This window comes from Euprymna scolopes, chromosome 9 (genome assembly GCF_053919585.1).
Source record: "Euprymna scolopes isolate OS-2025 chromosome 9, ASM5391958v1, whole genome shotgun sequence".
In the NCBI taxonomy this organism is placed as follows: domain Eukaryota; kingdom Metazoa; phylum Mollusca; class Cephalopoda; order Sepiida; family Sepiolidae; genus Euprymna; species Euprymna scolopes.
In genome coordinates this window covers 56,475,638-56,498,446 of record NC_136490.1, presented here as the reverse complement: position 1 = coordinate 56,498,446, position 22,809 = coordinate 56,475,638, and positions in this window count along the sequence as shown.

Sequence of the window (22,809 nt, the reverse complement as noted above, 5' to 3'; positions counted from 1 at the left end):
TTATGCACAAATGCAGAGTGGGGGAAATTATTGATAGAGTTTTCTGCTAGACGGGTGTTTCTTGTGAATATTTGGCGAGGGGAGACCATAGATTGAAGCTCAGTCGAACACTTTCCATGAAAATAACGATAAAGCAGAAACAAGCTCGCAACATCTCTTCTGTGAGAAAGGGGTTGCAGGGAAGAGAAAAGTACATCCCCTACGAGGCTTCAAAGTATATTTTGAACTCTATCTTGGCAGGATAAGTCCTTTCTAGCAGCTCCTGCCCAAATGTGTCAACAGTATTCCATCCTCGGAGGTACGTGGCTCTTATATAGATAGAGAATAGCATCAGCAATGAGATATCTACTGAATCGATAGAAAGATCCCACTATTTTTCCAGCGGCCTTTACAACGGATTTAGTATATGTGTTCCATTTAAGATCAGGAGTAAAGGTCAAGCCCAGAAGCTTGTAAAAACATGAGGCCTCCCCAAGACGAAGGCCACTAATTTCAATTGATGCTAGATGGGGATCAGAACGTTGATGATTTAAAGGTAAAAGCTTGGTTTTAGATGCATTAAAAGTAACAAGCCACCTCTTTCCCTATTGTACCACTTGCTCAAGATCAGAGGAAAGAGAATCAGAGAGGACTTGGTCGTTTACGGTCTTAGATGTGCTACCATAGATAGTAGTGTCATCAGCATAAATGTCTCTGAATGATGTAAGGATGTGATTTGGAAGATCATTAATGTAAATCAGGAAAAGGACTCCAGCATTAATACTGTGAGTTTCTGATTTCTGCCCATCTACCACTACTCTTATGAACCTATCAGAGAGAAATTATTTAATAATTGGGAAAACATTTCCAGCTATACTGTAGCTGGAGATCTTGTGAAGTAAACCTTTATGCCATACTTTATCAAAGGCCTTTGATATGTCAAGAGCCATTGCCCTAGAAAGGTCGCCTCCGTCGAGAGATTCGCTAATCCTATGAGATATAACTGTAAGCACATCTGCTGTAGATATAGCAGAACGGAAACCATATTGCATGTCACTAAGAATGTTATTTTTGCTGAGATAGTTGATTACTTCTCTATTTAACACAGATTCCAGCAACTTACTCATGACGCACAGGAGACTTATTGGCCTGTACTGAGAGGAAGATGAACGATCACCTGAATTCTTAAATACAGGCCATACTGATGAGATTTTCCAGGGTGATGGGAAGCATTTCTCCTTAAGACAACGTTTGAACAGTTTTGTAAGGATGGGCGCTAGTTCTGGTTGAAGCCTTTTGAGTACTATAATTAGAATACCATCAGGGCCGGTTGCTTAGCTGGGCAGCAGCACATTCTAGAGAGAACCACGGCTGGCTGTTAGGTTTTTGCTGAAAATGAAATATGTGTGTGGGTGTGTGTGTGTGTGTGTGTATCTTTGTGCGTGTGTGTGTGAGAGAGAGAGAGAAATGGAAAGCAGAAAGCAAGTTAAACATTGACCAACCTGAAAACATTAAAGCCAAAGGAAAATATACCAACTGTCGTACAATAGTAACATAAAATTACAAAACAAATTATTGTTTTTCAAAAGACAAAGACACATAAATAAATAAATAAACTAGATTAATACCCGTACCAGGACATATTAAATTATCCCCTTCCCTCACAGAATCGTATTTTACAATTTTAATGTTCTGTTACAAAAATTCAAACTAAGATATAATGCTATTAAACCTTATGTCTAGGATCCTTATTCGAACCTTGATTAAAATTTATTTCATCATTTTGATTTGAGAAAATGTCTAAACTATAAGGCTTAAGCTTAAATATGTAATAGTTAATGCTGAGTCATTGATATAAGAACAAAAATGTAAAAAGCGGTGAACTGAATGTGATTTGGTTGTTTTGTTTTACGCTATATTAACTCTTTTCATGTATTTTTAATACCGAATTCAATAATTTTAATAAACGTTTTTTTATGTTTCAATTTCTTTACATCGTTAAATATTTATTCACAGAGTTTCGTTTGGTTTGCTAGTTTTGTAGCGGAAAATTGTTCATATTATTGGGATTTTTTGGACTACTGTTTTCATCTTGAGTGCCAATTTTCACAACGTTTCGGTTGATGTAACCTCCAACCTTCTTCAGTTGTATCTTGTCAAACTCTGGAATGTTTCTGTCGGACTTGGGAATCTGCAGCGAATTTCGAACGGAACACTTTATTCACTTCCCCGGGGTAGCATGCTATCATTCCTTCAGCCATGACTGGATAGAGGTCCTTAATAATTCACAATTATATTTTTTCGGTTGCCTATACGGAGGATTGAAAAACCTTCAGGAGAATACCACTTTGCAACTGAAAAATCCAAATAATACGAATAACCGATCCTCATCTAAAAAAATCCGAAAGGTTATAGGGAAATTGTTGATTTGGTTTTCGACTTTGAAGAACATGATAAAGTTTTTCAAAAGGAAAAGAAAAAATTACAATAATATCAATGCCGGGTTCAATTTTGGTCAGAAAGACAGTATCTTCAGACAGCCCGATCTGGTAGGACTGAAAAGAAATTGATAGAAAAAAAATGAACAGAATTGGTTGAATGGGTCAAAATGGTTCAAGTTCAAAGCTGGAGAGAAAGAGAATGAGTAACAACCTTCTTTTCTTCTCACACTTGAGGATGAAAAATCTATATATTAATACAATAGCGTGTGTGTTCTTTTGTGTTTCACGCTTACATCCGGGTCGTTTAAGTGTCGTGTACTTCTATTTCTTGTCATAAATAATTTTACCAAGAATTCTTCATAAATTTTGGTGTCGGTTTTACCTATAGCTGATGGCACTTAAATCATCTATTTGTTATAAATAATTTTATCAAGAATTCTTCATACGTTCTGGTTTCGATTATGGCTGGAAGAATTCAAGTTATATATATATATATATATATATATATATATATATATATATATATATATATATATATATATATATATATATATTCATAAGTTTTTATTTCGGTTTTGGTTCAAGCTAATGCACCTAAGTCATATGGATATATTTTTTTTTTAGTTTTGAAATCGTAATTTTATAACATAAAAATCCATAGAACATGAACTCTATAATAATATATACGAAATCTGCAAGAATTAAAATATCACATTTTACCATACTTTACGGCCGGGTTTTACCGGACGGTCATGCTAGCTTAGATAAATACTTTTGAAGTTTTAACAAAAAAGCTTTGATAATATCAGAGCGTCTCCATTTACACTGAACATCTACAGAATGCCAGCATCAATAAATTATATGTGAATGAGTCCCCTGTGGAATTTCCACAGGTCCCGCTAATAATGAATATTTAGATTGTCTTTTTTTAGCTATTTTTCATCAAATTGTGTATTTATTTCTCATACGTGTTGGCCAATGTTCCCCCTGGCATTCTTCAAGTGTGTTGTACACTAACAGAGAAGTCACTACCCTCCCATCCAACACATCTAATCGTTAATAAAATTTCTTTCTTTCGGCTATCCAAACATATTAGATACAAATAAAGTTCTTTCTTTGCCCATCCAATTTCAATTACGAATGTTCTACATCCTTTGTCTTATATCCATTCAATGCGATGGGGTGCACTTTTGAGATCAGCTTATAAGTATAAGGTGTGATCCAGAATAGTTCTTAACCCCTAGATTTTTTATCCGTACGGTTATCTCAAAGTTAATATCAATTAATACAATCTCCTGGATGTTCCTCAACTGAAGAACGTTATTAGAACAAAATTCTGGACAGTGTCAGAGTTATGTACAATTTTTATGATGAACCAATGCGAAGAGTCAAATGGTGTGTGTCAGCACGTCTGAAAAGATTGTAAAATGGTCAATGACAGCTTGTAGAAATAAGACCTTTTTAAATATTGGTGTTACTTTCTGTAACCAAGGATCAGCTCAACGAACTGATCCATAGACGGACAGATTGACTGATCAGCCTCAGCCGTTATTGGACGCAACCTAAGTAATTTTCAAAATGGTATAACTTCTCAAAAAGCATTTATTTCAGAAAATTGACCTTTTATAATTACGGACGACCCAAACAACGCATGATTTGTATCCCTCTCTTCTTAATTCCAGCCATGTCTGATAATACCTTCAATGTAAATAAAAGAAATGTTAACGTAAAAAATAAATATACGTTGAAATTTTCGCAAATATTTTAGAGATTGCAACTTGTAAATTTTACACATTATATTCAGATGTGCTTATCATTGAACGTTGATAAAAACACACCTTGGAATAATTCGTCAGTCTGCCCCGTATTTAAAAATTCTGGAGATCGGTCATTTGCCTCTCAGTACAGACCAATTAGTCTTCTATGCGTCAATGTATGGTTTCCTCATGCTGAATTTTTACAAAAAAAAAATACTTGTCTAGCTACAACCACTATCAATAATCCCCCCACTCTCTATCAGTAGCTAAATCTTAATGTAGATTCCATGAACAAAACGGGGCTGCTTTTCAGCTACCTACAGTATAGTCGTCTTTAAGTTCAATGTGAACAAGTTCCTGTTGAGGCATTCCCTTTAAATAATCATATTATGCCTAATTCCTCCCTAATTATAACTACGCTGTTGTCCTGATTACAATCGTACACTCATTACCCCTTGTCCTCGAGTGGTCTCTATGGCTTGATAAGTGGTGACTCCCATGTAAAAAAAAAATCAAAGAGGGTTGCAGATTCATGAGAGAAAATTTGTGTAAAAGGAAGGCATCGTCATTTTGTGAGATGATAGGTTTTGGAAAACTCCATAATATTTTCACACACGACAACTGCACACATCGAAAAGCAAGAGGGCTTACCCGAACTTCCACTTACATACAGATCCTTGGTAGCCCCAACTGATCCCCTATTACGTGATCGTCTAGAGGAGTGATATTGCTCCCCATTGGGGAGACTAAGACTCCTAAAACCCTAAAAAAAAAGGCCGAGTAAATATGCTAGGATTGTCTGTTTAACATTGATTGAATCCAGAACAGCGGCGGGTGACCTATCAAAGAGGATGAATTTATTGTGTTTTGTAAAAAGACAGACAGATATTTTATTGTGTAAAATAATGACAGGAAATGCCAGAATAAAGTGGAATTAAATCATACATTCGTTTGACCTGAGGAACACCTGTTCAGACGTTCTGGCTTTCTGAGTAGGAAAAGTGACAATGTTGACCTTTTGGGGCGTGTGAAGAGAGATTTAGTTTTGGCCCCAGATTCGCAGGCCATGGAAGACCTGTTGAGATGCACACACGCAAAAAGGATTTGGGGATCCCCCAAAAGACGTGTTGGACCCTCATTGGTTTTATAGGTTGCCCCAACCATCCCATAACCTCCCAATGAAAGCAAATGCCCAAGCTGATTTTAGCAGATGGACGCCAAATCTCGAGAAAAACACATGCTCCCAGAGAACCGTCCAACCCCTCCACCCATCCCGACTGCCATCGTGGAGAACAAAGAATAAGATTTTGGAAGATATTGACGTTTCTGGTGTAATCGAACTGAACGATGTACGTATATAAAAACTTGTAATTTTCGTGAAATTAACTTTTTTTTTATTCGACTACAGTCGTTGTATTGAATTGACAATCCAGCCTATTTGCTTTTCTTCTCTTGGTGTAACTCATGCATGTACTTCTTGCCAAAATGATCTTTTATACATCCAACATTTATCTTCTATTTTGACAATCAGCCATTTTTATGTTGTCGCTTCTCATGAAAGTTATCTCTATATATAAATGACAAAACAGGCGCACGAGTTTTTGTATGTCCAATAGAGGCTTTTTTCGCCAGGCTTCACGGGGAGGGGGCTTAGAAGTGTATACACCCTAGATAATAATATCTACGATTTGCGAACGCGCGTCGTGGCTAGATTTATTTACATCGAATTTTACACGATTCTTGCTATTTCTTGTTGATTCGTCTTTTTCGTATAAAAGCGAAACTGATGTGAAACTAATGAGCAGTTCTCAGCTAGCCCGGGAACAACGTCCAGAAAGCGATGGACATTTGGTCGATGTCGGTTTTCACCGTCATATCAGACAATTACTTTCATTTGTACATTCCCCTAATAAACAGAGGGGTTGATTTTCCCCAACACGTTGGGAAAACAAAGTCAGACAAAGTTGGGTAAAAAAAAAACACAAAAGACTTATCCTGCAGTAAAATTAAGTGTGGATTTGACCTCTTTAAACACGCACATAAAAACTGTCTCGCAGAAATAGTTAACTGCGGAATAGCGTGATGTTTGACCTCAATTTGAACTCATTCTCTTTTTAATCGATAAGTTTAAGCCTTACATTCCTTCCGTCGCTGTAGCGCAGGTGTATGTCGTCAGCCTATTGGCCTCCAGGCTCCGGCTCGAGCCTACCTGCCACCAATCCCCACTTTCTTTTTACACCTACAAAAGAATTTTTCCATTGTTAAAATCGCTGTTTTTTTATTTTATTTTTTTAAGAAGTCTAACATCGTTTTTTGTATATTTAAGGAAGGTTAAGTTTCCTGTTTGTTCTGCTTTACCTCATCCCCCAACACACACACCTACAAAAACCCGGCCAACATCAGCTACCTCCGCTAGTCCCTGATACAAGATGGATTAGTTTTATTTTAATGAGCTTTTGGTACACCCGACAGTTATTTTATATCTTGACAATTGATCATGTTATGTTGTTTCCTGCATTCTTTTTACCAAGGGCAGCATGCCTTGTAAAACGGTTTTTCGATACACACAGCCTGGATATTTAATATAGATATTGGATCAAACAAGTAAAGAGAGAAAAGAATAGAAACGAAGCACTATAGCTAAAAAGAAAATCATTTCGTAATTTTACATTTTTTAGTATTTATTTTCATTATACTCATAACTCTGTAAGGGAATACATATATATATATATATATATATATATATATATATATATATATATATATATATACTAGCGGGGGTACCCGGCGTTGCCCGAGTGTTTGTTTCCGGGACGGGGGGGGAGTTTTAAAAAATGTTATGGTAGGTAAGTAGGAAGGATCAAACCCGGAGTCATGAGTAAAAGTAGGAAAATAAAGTGTGAAAAAAACAAAAAAAAAACATCTGCAACGTTAACAGTTCGGCCACCAAGAAAAGTCCATTCCAGTTGTTTAGGAAAAAAAAAGACGACGACGGTAGGTCGGCGCGAACGTGAAAATATAATGTGAATTGTCCAGCACGCTAACCACTACGCCACAGACCACTGCAGCTTAGTTTAGTGATTTTAAATAAGTTCACATGAAAGAACTACGAAGCAAAACCGGTGTTCTCTTCTCAACTATTCCTTGTGGACGATCCCCAAACGGTGTTAAGTGGTGGCAGGGGGAGGAGGAATTTATTAGAGAGAAAATATTTTACCACTTCCATTGATCTTAACCGATTTTGGCCGTGACTTCTCAGCAGAAAAAGTATAGAAATCTAAGATTAGCGAGGAATTTGAGAAATAATAAACACACCTCAGATATTGTTCTGCCGTTTGTGCATATTATATTTGCATGAAATATATTGATTTTTAATCCTATTAAGGTCAAAATCAGGCGGAAAAAATGAGTTCATTTTATTTATATATATAATATATATATATATATATATATATATATATATATAATAATAATAATAATAATATATATATATATATATATATATATATATATATATATATATATATATATATATATATATATATATATATATAGTGCAAAGTTTTGTTGAAAATTCAAAGACTCACGTTTTCTTTTTTATAACCTTCGTTTATTTCCTGGATTTTTCCATTACAGTTGTTTCATTAATGAGTGGCAATTTTACGATTTATGTTTCCGTAAAAATATCCTGTCCCCACCAATTTCTTCAGATGTTTATCCATTAGATTTTTACAACAAATGGTATATTTTTAACATGCTGGACATCGTATTCGAGTAAACAGATTTCCATATATACACACACACACACACGCACACACACACACACACACACACACATATATATATATATATATATATATATATATATATACTAAACTCAGTGTTATGTAGTAGTAATGATATAGAAAACTATCAGCAAATAGAATATACACATGTTATTTAGATGTTGACAAACGTAAAATGGACTTAAACACAACATAAATGAACATACAATAAAAGAACTTACAATTAATAATGGTCTCTATCATACACAGTAGAGTACGAATATAAGACAGCATCTCTTTATATTCAGATACGTGGAATATTATCTCAGCATGGTGAACTCCACTTTCTTTCCTTAAGTAGTCTAGGTCTTTCTAATCAAAGCGGGCTAAACTAACGGTGTCCTTAGCAACTGATGTCATTTTCCTTTGTTCCTTTATACACAACCCACAATCAGTAAATTAAAAAAAAACAATATGATTAATGATTATGATTAATGGCAAAACAGTACTGGATTTTTACTTGTTTTATTATTTGTTGAAATATTTGCAAAGTTTTATTGTTCAGTAAGTCTTCATTGTTATCAGGTCTGTTTCTAATTCAAGCTATATCGGACCAATTTATGCAAAATTGTCATAATAATGATGACTAAAGACTCAGCTTTGATGTCCAAGTCAAAGTAGGTATTACACTTCTTATTTCAGTAAAAACAAGAATATAAATCAGTCGTGATACTGAATAACGTATCCTGACAATGTAAAAATTTGTCAAAGTCTTGTCTGGTAATTACTTCGCCATATTGTATGAATTATTTCCGAGTTTATGTCATGGATACTCAGAAAAATATTAATCCCTTCGGAAATTTTGCGAATCAAATCCATATTATTAATTAAGAAAAATCCAAAGTTGAAATCCGTAAATATTTCGACCATGACCAAACCTTCCAGTGGCATATTATATGCAGGACTTCATTAGCTGAAATAGGATCAGGAGGCGAATCTTTACAATAAAGTTAGACTTTTACAGAAACTTTTTACTATAATAATTTTTAAAACTTTTATTCAAAGGAACTTAATTTAATCAGCAAATAATTTGTTTTCGGTTATAGCATTTACACTGCAACTGAGGAGGCATAATGTTATGGCTATCGTCATTCTGTAGAGAAATTTAGACGTGATTTTAACAACCACTAAAAAAGCAAGCGTCCGGAATTGCTCTCCTTTTTCTTTCTTTACTTCCTTTGAATTCGCTTTTCTGTTTACTTCTAAGGGCAAGTTAGTTTTCAGAGGAACATATGAACTCAAGCATTTTCAACTAATAAAAATTGTTTCAAAATCCAAAAGTAACAAGTTTGATTCAAATTAATAAGCTGACTGAAATTAACAAACAGCTTTGAAATTAAGTAATAACAGACAAAAACTGGATAAATTTATCCAGCCGGCCGCAGCGTGACCCCAAGAACGTATGCTCAACAACCTATCCCTTTGTGTTTTTACCGGGAAGCCAATTTACAAAAGAATCTTCAATGACACATATACATGCCTTCTTTATCTCGCGTAGGCAGTCTTGCACACTAACGAGAACCAGGGGAACAGAAATGAATTTCTAATCACAGCTATACACGCACTAACAAGAACAAGCCAAAACAAATAGTGCCACGTTTCCAGATATGCACATCTGTATAAACACCTATATTCTCACTATAAACATATTGACCTACACACTTTTAAACCTTGTGACTACTAACTCAACGTTCTCCACCAAACACAAAAAATAATTGAATTCGCTCACACTGACATAAAAAAATATTTTAAAATATGTTTAAATTTCAACGTTATTTCACACGGTAAACGGTTGCTGAATGGATACCGTCATTGCTAACGAAGCCAGAGATGGCTTCTGTCGCCGGGTTCAAATCTATCGACTGGTGTTAATCGTAACACCCTGCACTGAAAATTCTTGTAAGGATGAAACACTAGTGTCTGTAGGTATTTAATTATTGCAGTAAATAATTATGTCAGTCCCTTTAAGAAACTTGTTTCTCATCGTTGAGCACTTTCAGGTTAATTAAGTCGGTCAATTTAGCTCTTATGTATAGATCATCATAATGATTAGATCACTCTGACTGACGAAAAAAATATTTTAAAAAATAAAATGTTTAAATGTCAACGTTATTTCACGCTGTTAACGGTAGCCTATTGGATAAGGTCCTTGCTAATGAAACCAGAGATGGTTTCTGTCGCCGAGATCGAATCTAATTGCACTGAAGATTCCCCGAAAGAATGAACCACTAGTGTATGTGGGTATTTAATTATTTTAATTATTGTAGTAAGTAATTATATATATATATATATACATATATATATATATATATATATATATATATATATATATATATATATATATATATATATATATATACGTCAGACTGTGCTTGTCCTAGCGTCAGGCTTAAAAACCTTCCTTGGGTCACCGGGAACATATTGCCATTGAGCGCCTCATGAAACCCTTTCGCCCCGGCCGGTGACCTCGGTTGAAGTTCATCATTATTAGATACCACCCCCTCACATAGTTATGCACGCAAGCTGCTGAAGCGGTTTGTCCGGAAATAATGCTTAGAGTCAACATGTGATATATTTAGGGATGAGTGGAGACCAGTGATGCCCGTCCAGCATGACGGACAACAAAGGTACTACCCTCCCTCAGGTTCCCTATACCACATATATATATATATATATATATATATATATATATATATATATATATATATATATATATAATTCTAATTGAAGCCGGTGGTTTCTCTGCTTGCACAAAGTAGGGGACTGGAAATGATGGCAAGTGCCTCAACGATAGACAGGTGGAACTTTGTACGTCCTCGGTGCAAAACAGAAAAACACTCCAGCGAGAATGCAAGACCACAATCTTTTTTATCGACCAAGTGTTGGCTGATGGACAATTCTACCGATTGAGACCTTCTGGTAATAGGTTGATGGTCTCGGATGGTGCGGGGAACATGTTGGGCGATTCTAACCTGAAGACCCTTGGTAGTCTTGCCTATATAGACGGCACCACACCGACATTGAAATTAGTAAACAATATTGCTTGATTGAGAGATAGGCAAGACATCCTTACGAAAAGAGGGAAAGGCGGATTTTGTGGAAAAAGCAATTCGGAGGGATAGAGCACCAAAATTAGAAGAAACCAGAGAGAAAATCTTATCACCAATAAGTTGGCCTTCAGGTCCAATCCAGGGTAACTTACTCCATTCCACTACCTAATATTCTACAGAAATAATTTTTCAGACATATACCCTTGAAAAGTTAGTCTGAACGAAAAGCGCTTCTGGTGTATTTTAGTGATCTCGTTTTTAATCGACTTATTTATTTTACTGAATTGTACATTTGTTACATGTAACTTCCCACATTTTTTTTCTTTTTCGTGACCCCGTTTTCCATCGTATTTTAGTCGACTGAATTTCCGCTATGGTTCATTTCTTTACAATTATTTTAAAATTTTGTTAATCGAATAAAGATATATATATGTATGTATATATATATATATATATATATATATATATATATATATATATATATATATATATATATATATATATATATATATATAATCCCTACAATATATCATCAACTCAGGAAGGCTGTGTGCATGTTGACTCTTTTTTTAATTAGCGCCAAAAAGATTGAAATTACTTCATTAAATTTTATTTAGAGAAATCTGACTAAAATATATCAAAGAGACTATTAATTTCAAGCAAATTCAATTTAATACCGAGTTATAAAAATTTCACGAAAAATAATTTCTCTATCTTTTGATTTTTCGTGCTTTCAAAAGCATTCCATTCCCGCCGGGTTTAAAAGTAGAACTACGAGTATTAGCCAAACAGTTGAAAGCAAGTTCTGCAATATTTTCATATCCTGTCGTTTGTTCAAAGATGAAAACCTACAAAACCAATTTCCTGATGTGATTTCTTTTCCTTGAGTCAGATAACAAACACAATTCGAGATAGCTAAAAAAACTTTTTTTTTTAGAAAATCATTTTATAAATGAGATGAAAAAATGTAAGAGCTTCTAAATAATGTATTTTTTTATGTTGATAAAAATGTTCACCATATATTTTAGAATGATCCTTTACGAAGAATAAAACATTTTTTTATCTGTAAAATTTTCTGATATATATAGTTTTTTTTTATTAATTTAAAAAAAAACTTTGTTAGACATGTTTTTATTTATTTTTTTTTTGTAATGCCTGGTCTTATATACTTATATTGGAATAAATTATTTTCATATTCGAGAAAAAAAATCCATCTTTTTTTATACTATTTAAAAAAAATGGATATTCATTAGTTTCTCTGTCGCTCTCCTCCTTATTACTTACCTTTTCTTTTTTCCTGTCTTTCTCTTTTTATCGCTCTCTTACTGTTTGTCTCTTTTTTTTCTGTTTTAATATGTATATGTATACATTTATATATATATATATATATATATATATATATATATATACTAGCAAAGGTACCCGGCGTTGCGTGGGTTTGGACAGATGCGGGGGGGGGATTCAAAACAACAGTTCAGCCCGGGTGGAGAGAGAAAAGTTTAAAGACTTGTAGTAGCGAGGGCGGGGGGGGGGGCAAAACAAAGTAGGCAGCACGGGGGACGAGAGGTGTTAAATTTAAAAACTTTTAATATAGAAACATGTTAAGTTGTGTTTGTAATATAATTGCTTGAGGTATTACCGTCTGTGAATTTTTTGATTTAAGAAAATAATCATTTTATACCAAACACTTAGTTTTAAGCAAACTTAGTTTCAACAAAGTTGTATTTGAAGTCTTATTATTCGAAGTAACTTGAGTGAAATACAAATGTATTGTTTTTTTTTATTTTGACGAAGAAATCTTTGCTTAGTTTACGATTTTTTTTCCAATAATCAATTATAAACTTTAATTAATGTACCGTAATATTCCAGTTTTATATTGCAAAAATAATAGATATTTAAAAAAATATACAGACACATGTTTTCAAATCTTATAAATAAACTTTTTTCTAGTTAACGAACAAAAAAACATTAAAAAATTTACATGCGGGGATTGAACCTACAGACCACGTCATGCCCCCCCCCCCAAAAAAAACACGTAAATTTGTCAAGTCTTATAAAAAATTTTGCAATTAATAAAAAAAAATTAAGACATTTAAGTTCGGACTTTTAACCTACAGACCACGTCATGCAAAAAAAAAAAAAAAACCAAAAAAAAAACACGCTATCAACTTACCCACAGTAGAATTTTAACGGCCGTTGTCCTATCATTGTTGCTAAACGACGACATGGAAAAAACGGCTTCACCGATGATAGATAAATTAAAATGACGATTTCCATTATCGATTATCGGTAATTATCGGGGGTATTCTGAGACAAAACTTAACTAAGATCACTCCCAGACTTATTAGTTCTGTAAATTTTAAAGAAGATCTGTTCGGCCGTTTTGGAGTCTATAAGGAACGAACTTATAACACAGACAAAGTAGCATTGATATAATTGTAGACGATAGATAGATAGATAGATAGATATATAATGTGGAATAGTTTTCGCAGAGGACTAATTCTCTAAAAAATATAAAAAATAATAATAATATCGTTCATCGAATTTCGTCTGTGTTTGTTCACAATAATCACGTCAGCTGATATTTGGGCTTGACTATGAATGGCCTGGAATATCACTTCGATTAATGTTTAGTTTTAAAACATTCAAACGAAGAAATGATTTGCAGCGATTTGACCTTCTTTTATTGTAAATTGAACTCATTAATAAAATAAAATAAGCTACACCTAGATTTGAACACAGGATCATTCGAGCTGTAGTCTAACGCTCTCTAACTGAGCTATATCTCCGGATGTCAAGGATTTTTAGATTGCATTATCTCCCTTGCCGGTGTAACCTATAAAAATTATTCGTTTTTATTTTTAAGAAAAAAAAATAATTTTAGCGTCGGATTTTTGCGATTGTCAATACTTACCGGATGAATTTCGATAAAACACATATCTAAGAACACTGTCAGACATATACATTATTTTTGTGCGAATTTGCAATAGATAAGCGCAGCCGTTTTTGACCTTATAAGAACGAACTCACACACAGACACACATACGCACACACACACACACACACACATATATATATATATATACATATATATATATACATATATATATATATATATTAGCAGGGAGACCCGACGTTGCTCGGGATTGAATGATGATCAACGAATATTTCACACTCCTATGATTTATTGGTTGTCTTCCATGTAGCTTAGCCAGTCCACTAATATATATATATATATATATATATATATATATATATATATATATATATATACTAGCAAAAGTACCCGTCGTTGACTGGGTTACAAAAACAGCCTACAGAAAATGGACTCTGATTTATGAAAGTATGATAGGTTATGAAAAGGAAGGGTTGTAAATTTGAGTTGAATTTTGGGGTATCAAAACCAAAGCAAAATATGATGAAAGTAAAAATAAAATAGATAAACCCCATAATTTATTATACCATACCTGTTCACAGTGAAACACTTATCACAATATTCTGTGGATCTATATTAAAAAACCTTGTTAAACTTTGTGACATATTTCCATTCTATGGAGGTCAGGCGCGAACGAACACCCCATAATTTTATTATACCATATTTCTTCCAACTGAAACATAATTATCAAAGTATACTTACGCAGATAGATATGAAAAGTCTTTATTAAAGTTTATGCTTATTTCCATTCTATGGAGGCCAGGCGCGAACGCAGACCCCACAATTTTATTATACTATCCCTATTTAAGTTGAAACATACTTATCAAATTATTCTTATGTACATCTATATCAGAAACACTTGTAAACGATTTTGTTTAATGTTTAAATTTTTTATTTCCATACTTTGTGGACCAGGCGCGTACGCAGACCCCACAATTTTAATGAACCACTGCTCTGCCAGATAAAACACCCATTTCTGTGTCTCGATACATCTTCTATCATTATATGTGATCAGTTTCCTATAATAGTCAACCATATAGGAACCTTTTTGTGACCAGACACACACACACACACACACATACACACACAAACATTCAGCTTTATATATATATATATATATATATATATATATATATATATATATATATATATATATATATATATATATATATGGGAGAATGGTCGACTGTCAACACGACGGTTCTAGTTTCAATCCTTGGCTTGGGAAAGATGCTAGTCTAGCGGCACTGATGAGTTGTGATACAACGAAACAGGACTGTATGTCGATGACTAAACATATATTTTAAGCCCCCTCTCTGGGTAGAGCACTGTCGTAAATAATCTCACCCGCTACTCAATTGGCCGAAAATGCTAAGCTCGTTGTTTGTTTGTTTACGAACAGGCGATTTGAGCACTATAAAAGTGGTGGCGGGTGTCTATTTAAATAGACATTCCGACGAGTTATTTATGGGCGTCGATTCCATGATCGAGCGGGAGAACTGCCAACTGTCAACACGACGGTTCTAGGTTCAATCCTTGGCTTGGGAGAGATGCTAGTCTAGCGGCACTGATGAGTTGTGATACAACGAAACAGGGCTGTATATCGATGACTACAAATATATATATATATACCGTGATGATCATATTTATTGGCACGGTAAAATAAAAGTTAAATTTTGTCTAATAAATTCTAAAAAAGGGATTAAATTAAAGAAAATAACAAAGTATATTATGTATTTTTAACTGGCCTTTCCGATGCAGCAATCGGATTTTAGAAAAAATAAATAACAAAGGAACAACAAACATAATTGCAAAAAACCCTTGTTCAAAATTATTGGCACGGCTTTGTTTTTCTTTTAGTATCAGTATAATATCAATCAATTTCCGGTTTACGTGCTTTCTGAACTTTTTTATAGCCATATTATGCTTGTTTAACGCTAATTCAGTGAATAATTTTTTTCAGATAATTTTTAGATAGCGATTTATTTAAACTATTATAAGTGACTAAATTATAATTTTCAATCGCCATGGTTAAAACTAAGGAACACAGCGAAGACGTCAGGAAGCTTGTTGTAGCATGCCATACCAATGGGGAGGGCTATGATAAGATTTCAAAGAAGCTAAACCTTCCCAAATCCACTGTTAGAGCCATAATAAACAAGTTCAAATCGCAAGGCCACGTTATGAGTTTAGAGGGTAGAGGGAGAAAAAGGATTCTTTCCCCAAGAGATGAACGGAAAATTGTTCGACAAGTAAAACAAAACCCAAGGATCTCTGTTGGGGAGATTGTTGATGAACAGAGCACCTCTGGAGTGAATGTATCTCGACATACAGTTGGTAGAGTTTTGAAGAGAGCTGGTTTAAAGGCATGTCATCCGAGAAAGACTCCCTTATTGAAGCCTATGCACCTGAAAGCAAGGCTAGCCTTTGCAAAACGTCATATTGATAAAGATGTTGCATTCTGGAAACGTGTTCTATGGACTGACGAAACGAAAATAGAGTTATTTGGCCATAATAAAGTGTCTTATATTTACAGAAAATCTGGCGAAGCTTTCCTGCCTAAGAACACCATACCCACAGTGAAGCACGGTGGAGGCAGTTTGATGTTTTGGGGATCCTTTGCTGCCTCTGGACCAGGGCGACTTGTTAAGGTCACAGGTAGCATAAAAAAGGAAGATTATGTTAAAATATTGGATGAAAACCTGAAAGACTCTGCTAAAGAGCTCTCACTTGGTCGTCGTTGGTGGTTCATGCAAGATAATGACCCAAAGCATTCGGCTAAACTGACTAAGAAATGGCTTGAGGACAATCATATTAATGTTTTGGAGTGGCCATCACAAAGCCCAGACCTTAATCCAATTGAAAATTTATGGAGAACATTAAAATTGAGGGTAATGCAAAGGAAGCCTAAGAATCTTATTCAATTGGAGGATTATTGTCAGGAAGAGTGGGCTAAAATTACTACTGAAGAGTACAACAACTTGGTTGTAAACTATGAAAAGCGACTGAGGAAGGTAATCAAGGCCAAAGGCTATACAATTGATTATTAAATAAATCGTGCCAATAATTTTGAACAAGGGTTTTTTGCAATTATGTTTGTTGTTCCTTTGTTATTTATTTTTTCTAAAATCCGATAGCTGCATCGGAAAGGCCAGTTAAAAATACATAATATACTTTGTTATTTTCTTTAATTTAATCCCTTTTTTAGAATTTATTAGACAAAATTTAACTTTTATTTTACCGTGCCAATAAATATGATCATCACTGTATATATATTATTGATGACAGTTTTAACTATGAGGAACATTCAAAAAGTAATGTCTTCTATTTTTGTATTCCGCCTGAAAAGATCAGAGAAAATTGCAATTTGCATTATTATGATTGAATTTATGCACTTAAAGGTTTCATCTCTGTCTTACCAATACTGACTCTGTTAGACTCTAGGAAAGTAACTTTGGTCATGGAGGGGTCTCAGAAGCAGAGATAAGTCATTGAATTCATCAATGCAGAAAAAAACTGAATCGATCAACACCGGCGCCTGATGAATGTTTATGAAGCCAATGCAGTTGATCTCAGCATAGCTTCCCATTTCAGTAGTTTCTTACTGCAGACTGTTTACTCCCTACCTACAACCCTGGTCTCATCAAGGCAAGGTCAATACGCATCTCATGCTTTCGTGATAATCATCTCGCTTTTTTGTAAGTTCCTTGTGTCAAGTCAAGTCGCTTTATGAAAAAAGATGAAATTAAAAACAGTAATGGGGTAAAATATTTACCTCCGTCAAGCGAAGGTGATGTTATTGGTCACGTTTGTCACCGTTTAATTGTTTATGTATAACTTAGAATCTTAGAAACGCATTTTCTTCATTTTTCTTTCTTTTTTTTTTCTTTTGCAATGTCTGGTTTATATCTTCACTATCCCGAAAAAACTTTGAAAAAGGAATGGGAGAAATTGGAATCAAAGGAACGACTGGAAAAATATAACGAACAACAATAATGGAAACAGTTGAAACATTAAGTAAAACCCTTGAATGTGGAGACTAACACACATGAGCAACACGCGCGGGCCAGAAAAACTGATGCAGAGGCAAAGCATGGACTGCTACATGGAACCAAGAACATTGAAGCCGCATATCTATAAGTTCTATAACCCCATCCTATCCCCATTACCACATCACTGCCCCACCCCCAAATAAGAGTGAGACCAAACAGCCAAGTAGAGTTAAGGAAGAAAGAAGGACCGAGGAGAGAGCACTGATCAGACCAAAATTCCAGCCAAGGAGAAATCAATGGCAAGCAGCTGTTGCGATAATGCAAATTTATTTGCAAATACTATCGAAATGGAAATCTGGGGAGACTTGTTGTCACTCAACTTCCAGGGAACACCACAGGTTGTTTTCAAGGAGAGACCTTTGATGACCTGTGTGAAAGCTCCTTGTGAGCCAATAATAATAATAATAATAATAATAATAATAATAATAAGAAGAAGAAGAAGAAGAAGAAGAAGAAGAAGCAGTATAATTTCCAGAGATTTTTCTATTCTATTCTTACTCTATTGTTATTTTTATGGCAGATGCTGTATTGAGGCCCAATCTCTTATTCTTCCCCTCTGAGACAATCTTACCGATGCCTCCATTCAGTCTCAAGAGACAATGGATACCCCTTGTAAGGGTAGCTGCGTGTGTAATGTTGAGGCAAGAGTTGCACAATCCAAATCCCACTTTTTCTATATCAGCACTGCTTGAGTCCAGTAGCAAGGAGAAATGCTAAATGACTGGAAACAATGGCGGGATAAGCAAAGAGCACATAGTGCACCTGGAATTTCCAAATGGTCACCCACTTTAGCACTGCTCAATGTTGCTTAACTTCATTGATTTAATGGGAACAGATGTGTTCACTCGATTATTCTGTATGCAAGACAATACATTTAGTATGTAAAATGATATATTATTATATTATTATTCTTTATTTCTATCAATGTTTGGATATCTTTTTCTGCTTTTTATCGGTTTCTGTGCTTTTCCTTCATTTATTCGCATCTTTTTTGTTTTATTGGCACACTAGTTCTTATTAGATCATAGAAGTTAAGTGACATTGAACCTGGCCAGTACCAGACAGATAAGGGTTTTGGAATACTAGGCACTGTATGTGATAGGATGGCATATTCGCCCTACAAAAAACGTACAGTCATTTGGAAGATACAATTAGCAAGTTCTTCAGTATAAATTGTTAATCCACGCATGTGTTTACACATCAGGAAAACGTTTTATTGGTGGAGATTCTGTACTCAATCATATTGTGAAGCTCTTCGGAGAAAGGATGCAATTCTGTTATTATTATTATTATTATTATTATTATTATTATTATTATTATTATTATTATTATTATTATTATTATTCTACCTACACGGCTATAATTGAAGTAATTTTCGATTTTTACTTTTATTTATTTTCACATTTCTTAAACAACTCCCGGTATATCCTACTATTGAAAATGAGTTACAGCCCTTGCTTATTTTCTTATTATTATTATCATTATTATTATTATTATTTGAATATTTCATATCAGATTATGCCTAGATCAGACTAAGTAATTTAAAAAATGAATTGTAGATAAGTATATCATATGTAATATAGCATAATCACATTGGGACAATAGTTTTTGTTAAATCAACCAAGTCAGGCAACACTGAGCCTGGCCAGTACCAAATGGGTGACTATATGGGGATAAAAGGTGCTATATATGAAAGGATATCAAAACTGCAAAATAAAATACAACCAAAAAATTTCTTTAGCAAATACTTCAACATAACCTACTCATGCACACGTTTTGACAGAACGGATCGATCACCATCTAGACGGAAGTTCTGTTCTCAATTATGAGACAAAGCTCTCTGGATCAGTATGCAATTCGTTACATTCTCGTTTGAACATTCGTTATCCAACTTCTTTTTATAATTTGACATATGGAATGATTGTTTCTATTTAGTTGCCTCCCCTGAGGTAGACACAGAGTTTTTAATGTGGAGAACATCCAACTCACTGAAAGCGGTGAGCTCTGGATTGGAACAAAAATAAAAATTGACTCAGTCTAGAATTTAAGCAACGTTGAGCCTGACTATTTCCAAATGGGTGACCGTTTGGGAATAACACGTGTTGTATAAGGAAGGACGGCAAAACGTCCAAGCAGAAAAAATAAAGACTTGAAGTACTTCAGAAAAAACTGCTTATTCACACAGAGCGTAATCATATAGCATAATTATGTTGAAAGACCGACACTCGTTACATCAACACAGTTAAGCTATGTTGAGTCTGGCAAATAGCAGATGGTGATCATTTGGGTATAATAGATGCTTTATGTGATAAGATAGAACAACTTCTCTGCAAAATAAATTTAGCCCTGAACATGCTTTTAACAATACTTCAGTATAACATGCGTTATGTGTTGATAGACTCAAGAAAAAACCAATTGGGCAGAAGTTCTGTTTTCAATTACGTAGCGAAGCTCTCTGTAGAGAGTATACAATTCGTGGTCGTTTTTATTTTTAATTCAAGTTCATCAACATGTGGTCAGAACTCAATTTCCATGTGATTGATTCTTACAGATGACGTGGTTTGCAGATATTACCTTGAAAACGAAAACATGCATGAATGAGCAACTATGGAATGAAAAGAAAGAAAGGATATGAACCAAGAGAGGAAACCAAAATATAAATCAATTGTTTCTCCAAATTCAAGTTAACTGTAGCGTATTGACTCGCTTGTCGAAATGACTTGAAAATCCATCACTGCTCGATATATACTGGAATGCAGATGGTAGCAGTGACAATATTAGAATCCATATAGGTTGAAGCAGTGACAATATAGGTTGAAGATAAAATAAAATAAGCATATTGTATACTATAGTATTTGATAATATTGTTAACTAACGAGAAATCGAAAAAATATATATCACAAATAACTTTTTCTAAATGCATTGAAATTTAATTTTCTACAATCTGTACACGTTTAACTTTCTGAAACGTTTTTAGTTTTTTAGTTTTTTTTAGTTATAAATTAGAATTCGTTCAATGCTCTCTTTTTCGACACAAGATAAACACAGTTATTCTTTGTGCCTCTATGGTTAGTTGTAATATTGCAATCGAAGAGAGATGAATCCCAAAGAGTCACCTTCCCCTTAAACTACTCTAAAAGCATGTGCAAAGAAGACTTATAAAAAATAAATAAAGTCTTGTGAGTCAGTTACACGGCGAGCAGGCTTTTGTTAATACCTATCTGTGTTTTGTTCCCTTATCTTGTAATATGAAACCCATGACCCGGCACAATTTAACATTTCATCTGATGACGAGGAAAAGAGAATTTCGGGAAGAAGTTAAATAATAGCCAGTGGTGGTCGACTAGTTTTCCGAGCTTACAGTGTACATGCTGATCTGAACACAACCAGCATTCGTTGGGAGGAATGGATAGACAGGCTAGAAAATCTATTTATTGCCCTAGACATTGACAATGACAACAACAACAAAAAGGAAACCAACATTTACAGTCACAAAATAGAGCATTATTATAACCCTACAGAGAGAAAATCTTATTCTATGAGCTTTAGGCCATGTCATCTAAGCAGAAAGGGGATGATTTTTTAGTCAAAAGAATACATATATTGTATATATTTGTCATACATCCAATATCTTTAAACTAGAATTATGCATCTGTTCCTTTGCTTCTTATGCATATTGCCACAATTTGCAGCATATAACAATAGCAAGTTTAAATTTAATGAACAAAAATGTATCCGTTTAATCTGCAGGTTTAGCCACAAAAGTTATATTTAAAATGTAGGAGTGACAGACTAATCTGTATACAATACAGTACAATAGCGTGTGTGTTATTTTGTGTGTCACACTTACATCATTTTTCTTCTGAGGAGCTGTCATTTAATTGTTATGACCTTCCATTTCTTATTTAATTAAGTGCAATTTGTTATTGAGATGATTAATTTGTATTATTTATTCATTTATTTATTACGGACTATTATAGTTGTTGTTTCATAACGTTTTGGCCAACTATTCCTCTGACCTTCGTCATGTTGCTACCACGATGGGATAGGAACTCTGAATCTTCTAACTGCATCCTCAACAATTACTGCCTTCCATGGCTAGTTTTAGGTAGAATTGAAACCGCTATCTTCACACAATGCTCATCATAAACTGTAGAGATTCAATGTATCCATACACTGCGCTAGTACCTGACAGTAATCGCTTCAAACAAGCACTATCGCCAGTAACTACTAGTGATTACAATCACAGCCAGTGGCTTCTAGTATCTGCCACTGCCAGACAATGGCTGACAGTGGAAGGCAGATGATTTCATTTGATCCACAGCTGCAAGTGTCCATTTTTATCCAGGGCCGGCTATGGCCTCTACCAACAATCATAGTTTAATTTGTTTTTGGAGGAGGGGATCCTTTACCGAATCTGTTTTGACTTTGTGTCATATTTCCACTGGGCAATTCCGGTACACGATCCTTCTAGTGGTACAGAGTGACCTTGAGTCTCCTTTTTACATTACTTCACTGAGGTGTAGAGAAGGGCACCACTCTTTTCTCAAAATGAATTCACTTAAGCTTAATCATTATCTTTGTTCTACTAAGCTCTACTCAGAGCACTGTGGAAGTAAATACTGGAAATATATATGTGTAGTATATTATTTTTACATGTTTATCATTTATTAAATAAATTATATATTACATAAAGAATCAAAAGAATATTCATATCAGGACAGGTAAATAAATTCACCAAAGAAACAATGATGCTGCTGAACCTAACATC